Here is a 7500-nt window from a genome sequence, read left to right as displayed (position 1 = left end):
CTTATAAACCTGCAGCATGGAGGAAGTGCACCTTGCCTATGAAGCCGTGCATGTGGTGTTCATTTATTCATTCATTCATTTAGTTAGTTAGTTAGTTTGTGAGTTAGTTTGTGAGTTTGTTTAAATGAACAGGCAGCAAAAAACAGTTTGTCTTGTGATTTCCTCACAAAGTTGCACGTGGAAACAGCACCCCCTGCCGGGACAAAAAGCTTACGGCACCTGGTATTCCCAGGCGGTCTCCCATCCAAGTACTAACCAGGCCCGACCCTGCTTAGCTGCCGAGATCAGACGAGATCGGGCGTTCTCAGGGTGGTATGGCCGTAAGCGAGAGACGCTGTTGCAAACAGGCCTTATAAACCTGCAGCATGGAGGAAGTGCACCTTGCCTATGAAGCCGTGCATGTGGTGTTCATTTATTCATTCATTCATTTAGTTAGTTAGTTAGTTTGTGAGTTAGTTTGTGAGTTTGTTTAAATGAACCGGCAGCAAAAAACAGTTTGTCTTGTGATTTCCTCATAAAGTTGCACGTGGAAACAGCACCCCCTGCCGGGACAAAAAGCTTACGGCACCTGGTATTCCCAGGCGGTCTCCCATCCAAGTACTAACCAGGCCCGACCCTGCTTAGCTTCCGAGATCAGACGAGATCGGGCGTTCTCAGGGTGGTATGGCCGTAAGAGAGAGAGGCTGTTGCAAACAGGCCTTATAAACCTGCAGCATGGAGGAAGTGCACCTTGCCTATGAAGCCGTGCATGTGGTGTTCATTTATTCATTCATTCATTCATTCATTCATTCATTCATTTAGTTAGTTAGTTAGTTAGTTTGTGCGTTTGTTTAAATGAACCGCCAGCAAAAAACAGTTTGTCTTGTGATTTCCTCACAAAGTTGCACTTGGAAACAGCACCCCCTGCCGGGACAAAAAGCTTACGGCACCTGGTATTCCCAGGCGGTCTCCCATCCAAGTACTAACCAGGCCCGACCCTGCTTAGCTTCCGAGATCAGACGAGATCGGGCTTTCTCAGGGTGGTTTGGCCGTAAGCGAGAGACGCTGTTGCAAACAGGCCTTATAAACCTGCAGCATGGAGGAAGTGCACCTTGCCTATGAAGCCGTGCATGTGGTGTTCATTTATTCATTCATTCATTTAGTTAGTTAGTTAGTTTGTGAGTTAGTTTGTGAGTTTGTTTAAATGAACCGGCAGCAAAAAACAGTTTGTCTTGTGATTTCCTCATAAAGTTGCACGTGGAAACAGCACCCCCTGCCGGGACAAAAAGCTTACGGCACCTGGTATTCCCAGGCGGTCTCCCATCCAAGTACTAACCAGGCCCGACCCTGCTTAGCTTCCGAGATCAGACGAGATCGGGCGTTCTCAGGGTGGTATGGCCGTAAGCGAGAGACGCTGTTGCAAACAGGCCTTATAAACCTGCAGCATGGAGGAAGTGCACCTTGCCTATGAAGCCGTGCATGTGGTGTTCATTTATTCATTCATTCATTTAGTTAGTTAGTTAGTTTGTGAGTTAGTTTGTGAGTTTGTTTAAATGAACCGGCAGCAAAAAACAGTTTGTCTTGTGATTTCCTCATAAAGTTGCACGTGGAAACAGCACCCCGTGCCGGGACAAAAAGCTTACGGCACCTGGTATTCCCAGGCGGTCTCCCATCCAAGTACTAACCAGGCCCGACCCTGCTTAGCTTCCGAGATCAGACGAGATCGGGCGTTCTCAGGGTGGTATGGCCGTAAGCGAGAGACGCTGTTGCAAACAGGCCTTATAAACCTGCAGCATGGAGGAAGTGCACCTTGCCTATGAAGCCGTGCATGTGGTGTTCATTTATTCATTCATTCATTTAGTTAGTTAGTTAGTTTGTGAGTTAGTTTGTGAGTTTGTTTAAATGAACCGGCAGCAAAAAACAGTTTGTCTTGTGATTTCCTCACAAAGTTGCACGTGGAAACAGCACCCCCTGCCGGGACAAAAAGCTTACGGCACCTGGTATTCCCAGGCGGTCTCCCATCCAAGTACTAACCAGGCCCGACCCTGCTTAGCTTCCGAGATCAGACGAGATCGGGCGTTCTCAGGGTGGTATGGCCGTAAGCGAGAGACGCTGTTGCAAACAGGCCTTATAAACCTGCAGCATGGAGGAAGTGCACCTTGCCTATGAAGCCGTGCATGTGGTGTTCATTTATTCATTCATTCATTTAGTTAGTTAGTTAGTTAGTTTGTGAGTTAGTTTGTGAGTTTGTTTAAATGAACCGGCAGCAAAAAACAGTTTGTCTTGTGATTTCCTCACAAAGTTGCACGTGGAAACAGCACCCCCTGCCGGGACAAAAAGCTTACGGCACCTGGTATTCCCAGGCGGTCTCCCATCCAAGTACTAACCAGGCCCGACCCTGCTTAGCTTCCGAGATCAGACGAGATCGGGCGTTCTCAGGGTGGTATGGCCGTAAGCGAGAGACGCTGTTGCAAACAGGCCTTATAAACCTGCAGCATGGAGGAAGTGCACCTTGCCTATGAAGCCGTGCATGTGGTGTTCATTTATTCATTCATTCATTTAGTTAGTTAGTTAGTTTGTGAGTTAGTTTGTGAGTTTGTTTAAATGAACCGGCAGCAAAAAACAGTTTGTCTTGTGATTTCCTCATAAAGTTGCACGTGGAAACAGCACCCCCTGCCGGGACAAAAAGCTTACGGCACCTGGTATTCCCAGGCGGTCTCCCATCCAAGTACTAACCAGGCCCGACCCTGCTTAGCTTCCGAGATCAGACGAGATCGGGCGTTCTCAGGGTGGTATGGCCGTAAGCGAGAGACGCTGTTGCAAACAGGCCTTATAAACCTGCAGCATGGAGGAAGTGCACCTTGCCTATGAAGCCGTGCATGTGGTGTTCATTTATTCATTCATTCATTCATTCATTTAGTTAGTTAGTTAGTTAGTTTGTGAGTTTGTTTAAATGAACCGGCAGCAAAAAACAGTTTGTCTTGTGATTTCCTCACAAAGTTGCACGTGGAAACAGCACCCCCTGCCGGGACAAAAAGCTTACGGCACCTGGTATTCCCAGGCGGTCTCCCATCCAAGTACTAACCAGGCCCGACCCTGCTTAGCTTCCGAGATCAGACGAGATCGGGCTTTCTCAGGGTGGTATGGCCGTAAGCGAGAGACGCTGTTGCAAACAGGCCTTATAAACCTGCAGCATGGAGGAAGTGCACCTTGCCTATGAAGCCGTGCATGTGGTGTTCATTTATTCATTCATTCATTTAGTTAGTTAGTTAGTTTGTGAGTTAGTTTGTGAGTTTGTTTAAATGAACCGGCAGCAAAAAACAGTTTGTCTTGTGATTTCCTCATAAAGTTGCACGTGGAAACAGCACCCCGTGCCGGGACAAAAAGCTTACGGCACCTGGTATTCCCAGGCGGTCTCCCATCCAAGTACTAACCAGGCCCGACCCTGCTTAGCTTCCGAGATCAGACGAGATCGGGCGTTCTCAGGGTGGTATGGCCGTAAGCGAGAGACGCTGTTGCAAACAGGCCTTATAAACCTGCAGCATGGAGGAAGTGCACCTTGCCTATGAAGCCGTGCATGTGGTGTTCATTTATTCATTCATTCATTCATTCATTTAGTTAGTTAGTTAGTTAGTTTGTGAGTTTGTTTAAATGAACCGGCAGCAAAAAACAGTTTGTCTTTGTGATTTCCTCACAAAGTTGCACGTGGAAACAGCACCCCCTGCCGGGACAAAAAGCTTACGGCACCTGGTATTCCCAGGCGGTCTCCCATCCAAGTACTAACCAGGCCCGACCCTGCTTAGCTTCCGAGATCAGACGAGATCGGGCTTTCTCAGGGTGGTATGGCCGTAAGCGAGAGACGCTGTTGCAAACAGGCCTTATAAACCTGCAGCATGGAGGAAGTGCACCTTGCCTATGAAGCCGTGCATGTGGTGTTCATTTATTCATTCATTCATTTAGTTAGTTAGTTAGTTTGTGAGTTAGTTTGTGAGTTTGTTTAAATGAACCGGCAGCAAAAAACAGTTTGTCTTGTGATTTCCTCATAAAGTTGCACGTGGAAACAGCACCCCCTGCCGGGACAAAAAGCTTACGGCACCTGGTATTCCCAGGCGGTCTCCCATCCAAGTACTAACCAGGCCCGACCCTGCTTAGCTTCCGAGATCAGACGAGATCGGGCGTTCTCAGGGTGGTATGGCCGTAAGCGAGAGACGCTGTTGCAAACAGGCCTTATAAACCTGCAGCATGGAGGAAGTGCACCTTGCCTATGAAGCCGTGCATGTGGTGTTCATTTATTCATTCATTCATTTAGTTAGTTAGTTAGTTTGTGAGTTAGTTTGTGAGTTTGTTTAAATGAACCGGCAGCAAAAAACAGTTTGTCTTGTGATTTCCTCATAAAGTTGCACGTGGAAACAGCACCCCTGCCGGGACAAAAAGCTTACGGCACCTGGTATTCCCAGGCGGTCTCCCATCCAAGTACTAACCAGGCCCGACCCTGCTTAGCTTCCGAGATCAGACGAGATCGGGCGTTCTCAGGGTGGTATGGCCGTAAGCGAGAGACGCTGTTGCAAACAGGCCTTATAAACCTGCAGCATGGAGGAAGTGCACCTTGCCTATGAAGCCGTGCATGTGGTGTTCATTTATTCATTCATTCATTCATTCATTCATTTAGTTAGTTAGTTAGTTAGTTTGTGAGTTTGTTTAAATGAACCGCCAGCAAAAAACAGTTTGTCTTGTGATTTCCTCACAAAGTTGCACGTGGAAACAGCACCCCCTGCCGGGACAAAAAGCTTACGGCACCTGGTATTCCCAGGCGGTCTCCCATCCAAGTACTAACCAGGCCCGACCCTGCTTAGCTTCCGAGATCAGACGAGATCGGGCGTTCTCAGGGTGGTATGGCCGTAAGCGAGAGACGCTGTTGCAAACAGGCCTTATAAACCTGCAGCATGGAGGAAGTGCACCTTGCCTATGAAGCCGTGCATGTGGTGTTCATTTATTCATTCATTCATTTAGTTAGTTAGTTAGTTAGTTTGTGAGTTAGTTTGTGAGTTTGTTTAAATGAACCGGCAGCAAAAAACAGTTTGTCTTGTGATTTCCTCACAAAGTTGCACGTGGAAACAGCACCCCCTGCCGGGACAAAAAGCTTACGGCACCTGGTATTCCCAGGCGGTCTCCCATCCAAGTACTAACCAGGCCCGACCCTGCTTAGCTTCCGAGATCAGACGAGATCGGGCGTTCTCAGGGTGGTATGGCCGTAAGCGAGAGACGCTGTTGCAAACAGGCCTTATAAACCTGCAGCATGGAGGAAGTGCACCTTGCCTATGAAGCCGTGCATGTGGTGTTCATTTATTCATTCATTCATTTAGTTAGTTAGTTAGTTAGTTTGTGAGTTAGTTTGTGAGTTTGTTTAAATGAACCGGCAGCAAAAAACAGTTTGTCTTGTGATTTCCTCACAAAGTTGCACGTGGAAACAGCACCCCCTGCCGGGACAAAAAGCTTACGGCACCTGGTATTCCCAGGCGGTCTCCCATCCAAGTACTAACCAGGCCCGACCCTGCTTAGCTTCCGAGATCAGACGAGATCGGGCGTTCTCAGGGTGGTATGGCCGTAAGCGAGAGACGCTGTTGCAAACAGGCCTTATAAACCTGCAGCATGGAGGAAGTGCACCTTGCCTATGAAGCCGTGCATGTGGTGTTCATTCATTCATTCATTCATTTAGTTAGTTAGTTAGTTAGTTTGTGAGTTTGTTTAAATGAACCGCCAGCAAAAAACAGTTTGTCTTGTGATTTCCTCATAAAGTTGCACGTGGAAACAGCACCCCCTGCCGGGACAAAAAGCTTACGGCACCTGGTATTCCCAGGCGGTCTCCCATCCAAGTACTAACCAGGCCCGACCCTGCTTAGCTTCCGAGATCAGACGAGATCGGGCGTTCTCAGGGTGGTATGGCCGTAAGCGAGAGACGCTGTTGCAAACAGGCCTTATAAACCTGCAGCATGGAGGAAGTGCACCTTGCCTATGAAGCCGTGCATGTGGTGTTCATTTATTCATTCATTCATTTAGTTAGTTAGTTAGTTTGTGAGTTAGTTTGTGAGTTTGTTTAAATGAACCGGCAGCAAAAAACAGTTTGTCTTGTGATTTCCTCATAAAGTTGCACGTGGAAACAGCACCCCGTGCCGGGACAAAAAGCTTACGGCACCTGGTATTCCCAGGCGGTCTCCCATCCAAGTACTAACCAGGCCCGACCCTGCTTAGCTTCCGAGATCAGACGAGATCGGGCGTTCTCAGGGTGGTATGGCCGTAAGCGAGAGACGCTGTTGCAAACAGGCCTTATAAACCTGCAGCATGGAGGAAGTGCACCTTGCCTATGAAGCCGTGCATGTGGTGTTCATTTATTCATTCATTCATTTAGTTAGTTAGTTAGTTTGTGAGTTAGTTTGTGAGTTTGTTTAAATGAACCGGCAGCAAAAAACAGTTTGTCTTGTGATTTCCTCACAAAGTTGCACGTGGAAACAGCACCCCCTGCCGGGACAAAAAGCTTACGGCACCTGGTATTCCCAGGCGGTCTCCCATCCAAGTACTAACCAGGCCCGACCCTGCTTAGCTTCCGAGATCAGACGAGATAGGGCGTTCTCAGGGTGGTATGGCCGTAAGCGAGAGACGCTGTTGCAAACAGGCCTTATAAACCTGCAGCATGGAGGAAGTGCACCTTGCCTATGAAGCCGTGCATGTGGTGTTCATTTATTCATTCATTCATTTAGTTAGTTAGTTAGTTAGTTTGTGAGTTAGTTTGTGAGTTTGTTTAAATGAACCGGCAGCAAAAAACAGTTTGTCTTGTGATTTCCTCACAAAGTTGCACGTGGAAACAGCACCCCCTGCCGGGACAAAAAGCTTACGGCACCTGGTATTCCCAGGCGGTCTCCCATCCAAGTACTAACCAGGCCCGACCCTGCTTAGCTTCCGAGATCAGACGAGATCGGGCGTTGTCAGGGTGGTATGGCCGTAAGCGAGAGACGCTGTTGCAAACAGGCCTTATAAACCTGCAGCATGGAGGAAGTGCACCTTGCCTATGAAGCCGTGCATGTGGTGTTCATTTATTCATTCATTCATTTAGTTAGTTAGTTAGTTAGTTTGTGAGTTAGTTTGTGAGTTTGTTTAAATGAACCGGCAGCAAAAAACAGTTTGTCTTGTGATTTCCTCACAAAGTTGCACGTGGAAACAGCACCCCCTGCCGGGACAAAAAGCTTACGGCACCTGGTATTCCCAGGCGGTCTCCCATCCAAGTACTAACCAGGCCCGACCCTGCTTAGCTTCCGAGATCAGACGAGATCGGGCGTTCTCAGGGTGGTATGGCCGTAAGCGAGAGACGCTGTTGCAAACAGGCCTTATAAACCTGCAGCATGGAGGAAGTGCACCTTGCCTATGAAGCCGTGCATGTGGTGTTCATTTATTCATTCATTCATTCATTCATTTAGTTAGTTAGTTAGTTAGTTTGTGAGTTTGTTTAAATGAACCGCCAGCAAAAAA

The 7500-nt window shown here is 47.9% G+C and overlaps 21 non-coding genes across 21 annotated transcripts; all 21 read right to left on the bottom strand.

Annotated features, from left to right (window-relative positions):
• Positions 1-207: 207 nt before the first annotated feature.
• LOC142878201 (5S ribosomal RNA) lies at positions 208-326 on the bottom strand. Its single transcript, XR_012924479.1, has one exon. It is a non-coding gene; the product is annotated as a 5S ribosomal RNA (ribosomal RNA).
• Positions 327-556: 230 nt separating this feature from the next.
• Positions 557-675, bottom strand: LOC142878263 (5S ribosomal RNA). Its single transcript, XR_012924538.1, has one exon. It is a non-coding gene; the product is annotated as a 5S ribosomal RNA (ribosomal RNA).
• Positions 676-917: 242 nt separating this feature from the next.
• On the bottom strand, positions 918-1036 carry LOC142878521 (5S ribosomal RNA). Its single transcript, XR_012924786.1, has one exon. It is a non-coding gene; the product is annotated as a 5S ribosomal RNA (ribosomal RNA).
• Positions 1037-1266: 230 nt separating this feature from the next.
• LOC142878717 (5S ribosomal RNA) lies at positions 1267-1385 on the bottom strand. The gene has a single exon (XR_012924967.1). It is a non-coding gene; the product is annotated as a 5S ribosomal RNA (ribosomal RNA).
• Positions 1386-1615: 230 nt separating this feature from the next.
• On the bottom strand, positions 1616-1734 carry LOC142878716 (5S ribosomal RNA). The gene has a single exon (XR_012924966.1). It is a non-coding gene; the product is annotated as a 5S ribosomal RNA (ribosomal RNA).
• A 230-nt stretch (positions 1735-1964) lies between these two features.
• Positions 1965-2083, bottom strand: LOC142878714 (5S ribosomal RNA). Its single transcript, XR_012924964.1, has one exon. It is a non-coding gene; the product is annotated as a 5S ribosomal RNA (ribosomal RNA).
• A 234-nt stretch (positions 2084-2317) lies between these two features.
• On the bottom strand, positions 2318-2436 carry LOC142878713 (5S ribosomal RNA). The gene has a single exon (XR_012924963.1). It is a non-coding gene; the product is annotated as a 5S ribosomal RNA (ribosomal RNA).
• Positions 2437-2666: 230 nt separating this feature from the next.
• Positions 2667-2785, bottom strand: LOC142878712 (5S ribosomal RNA). Its single transcript, XR_012924962.1, has one exon. It is a non-coding gene; the product is annotated as a 5S ribosomal RNA (ribosomal RNA).
• Positions 2786-3015: 230 nt separating this feature from the next.
• On the bottom strand, positions 3016-3134 carry LOC142878387 (5S ribosomal RNA). The gene has a single exon (XR_012924657.1). It is a non-coding gene; the product is annotated as a 5S ribosomal RNA (ribosomal RNA).
• A 230-nt stretch (positions 3135-3364) lies between these two features.
• Positions 3365-3483, bottom strand: LOC142878711 (5S ribosomal RNA). The gene has a single exon (XR_012924961.1). It is a non-coding gene; the product is annotated as a 5S ribosomal RNA (ribosomal RNA).
• Positions 3484-3714: 231 nt separating this feature from the next.
• LOC142878386 (5S ribosomal RNA) lies at positions 3715-3833 on the bottom strand. The gene has a single exon (XR_012924656.1). It is a non-coding gene; the product is annotated as a 5S ribosomal RNA (ribosomal RNA).
• A 230-nt stretch (positions 3834-4063) lies between these two features.
• Positions 4064-4182, bottom strand: LOC142878710 (5S ribosomal RNA). Its single transcript, XR_012924960.1, has one exon. It is a non-coding gene; the product is annotated as a 5S ribosomal RNA (ribosomal RNA).
• Positions 4183-4411: 229 nt separating this feature from the next.
• LOC142878709 (5S ribosomal RNA) lies at positions 4412-4530 on the bottom strand. The gene has a single exon (XR_012924959.1). It is a non-coding gene; the product is annotated as a 5S ribosomal RNA (ribosomal RNA).
• Positions 4531-4764: 234 nt separating this feature from the next.
• On the bottom strand, positions 4765-4883 carry LOC142878707 (5S ribosomal RNA). The gene has a single exon (XR_012924958.1). It is a non-coding gene; the product is annotated as a 5S ribosomal RNA (ribosomal RNA).
• Positions 4884-5117: 234 nt separating this feature from the next.
• On the bottom strand, positions 5118-5236 carry LOC142878706 (5S ribosomal RNA). The gene has a single exon (XR_012924957.1). It is a non-coding gene; the product is annotated as a 5S ribosomal RNA (ribosomal RNA).
• A 234-nt stretch (positions 5237-5470) lies between these two features.
• LOC142878705 (5S ribosomal RNA) lies at positions 5471-5589 on the bottom strand. The gene has a single exon (XR_012924956.1). It is a non-coding gene; the product is annotated as a 5S ribosomal RNA (ribosomal RNA).
• A 222-nt stretch (positions 5590-5811) lies between these two features.
• LOC142878704 (5S ribosomal RNA) lies at positions 5812-5930 on the bottom strand. The gene has a single exon (XR_012924955.1). It is a non-coding gene; the product is annotated as a 5S ribosomal RNA (ribosomal RNA).
• Positions 5931-6160: 230 nt separating this feature from the next.
• On the bottom strand, positions 6161-6279 carry LOC142878701 (5S ribosomal RNA). The gene has a single exon (XR_012924953.1). It is a non-coding gene; the product is annotated as a 5S ribosomal RNA (ribosomal RNA).
• A 230-nt stretch (positions 6280-6509) lies between these two features.
• Positions 6510-6628, bottom strand: LOC142878488 (5S ribosomal RNA). Its single transcript, XR_012924754.1, has one exon. It is a non-coding gene; the product is annotated as a 5S ribosomal RNA (ribosomal RNA).
• A 234-nt stretch (positions 6629-6862) lies between these two features.
• Positions 6863-6981, bottom strand: LOC142878678 (5S ribosomal RNA). Its single transcript, XR_012924932.1, has one exon. It is a non-coding gene; the product is annotated as a 5S ribosomal RNA (ribosomal RNA).
• A 234-nt stretch (positions 6982-7215) lies between these two features.
• Positions 7216-7334, bottom strand: LOC142878700 (5S ribosomal RNA). The gene has a single exon (XR_012924952.1). It is a non-coding gene; the product is annotated as a 5S ribosomal RNA (ribosomal RNA).
• Positions 7335-7500: the final 166 nt, after the last annotated feature.

Source organism: Nelusetta ayraudi, unplaced genomic scaffold, assembly GCF_046127955.1.
Source record: "Nelusetta ayraudi isolate G7.1 ecotype Tasmania unplaced genomic scaffold, CSIRO-AGI_Nayr_v1 ptg000135l, whole genome shotgun sequence".
NCBI classification, from domain to species: domain Eukaryota; kingdom Metazoa; phylum Chordata; class Actinopteri; order Tetraodontiformes; family Monacanthidae; genus Nelusetta; species Nelusetta ayraudi.
The sequence above is the reverse complement of the archived record's forward strand: the minus strand, read 5'-3'. Positions and strand labels throughout refer to the sequence as shown.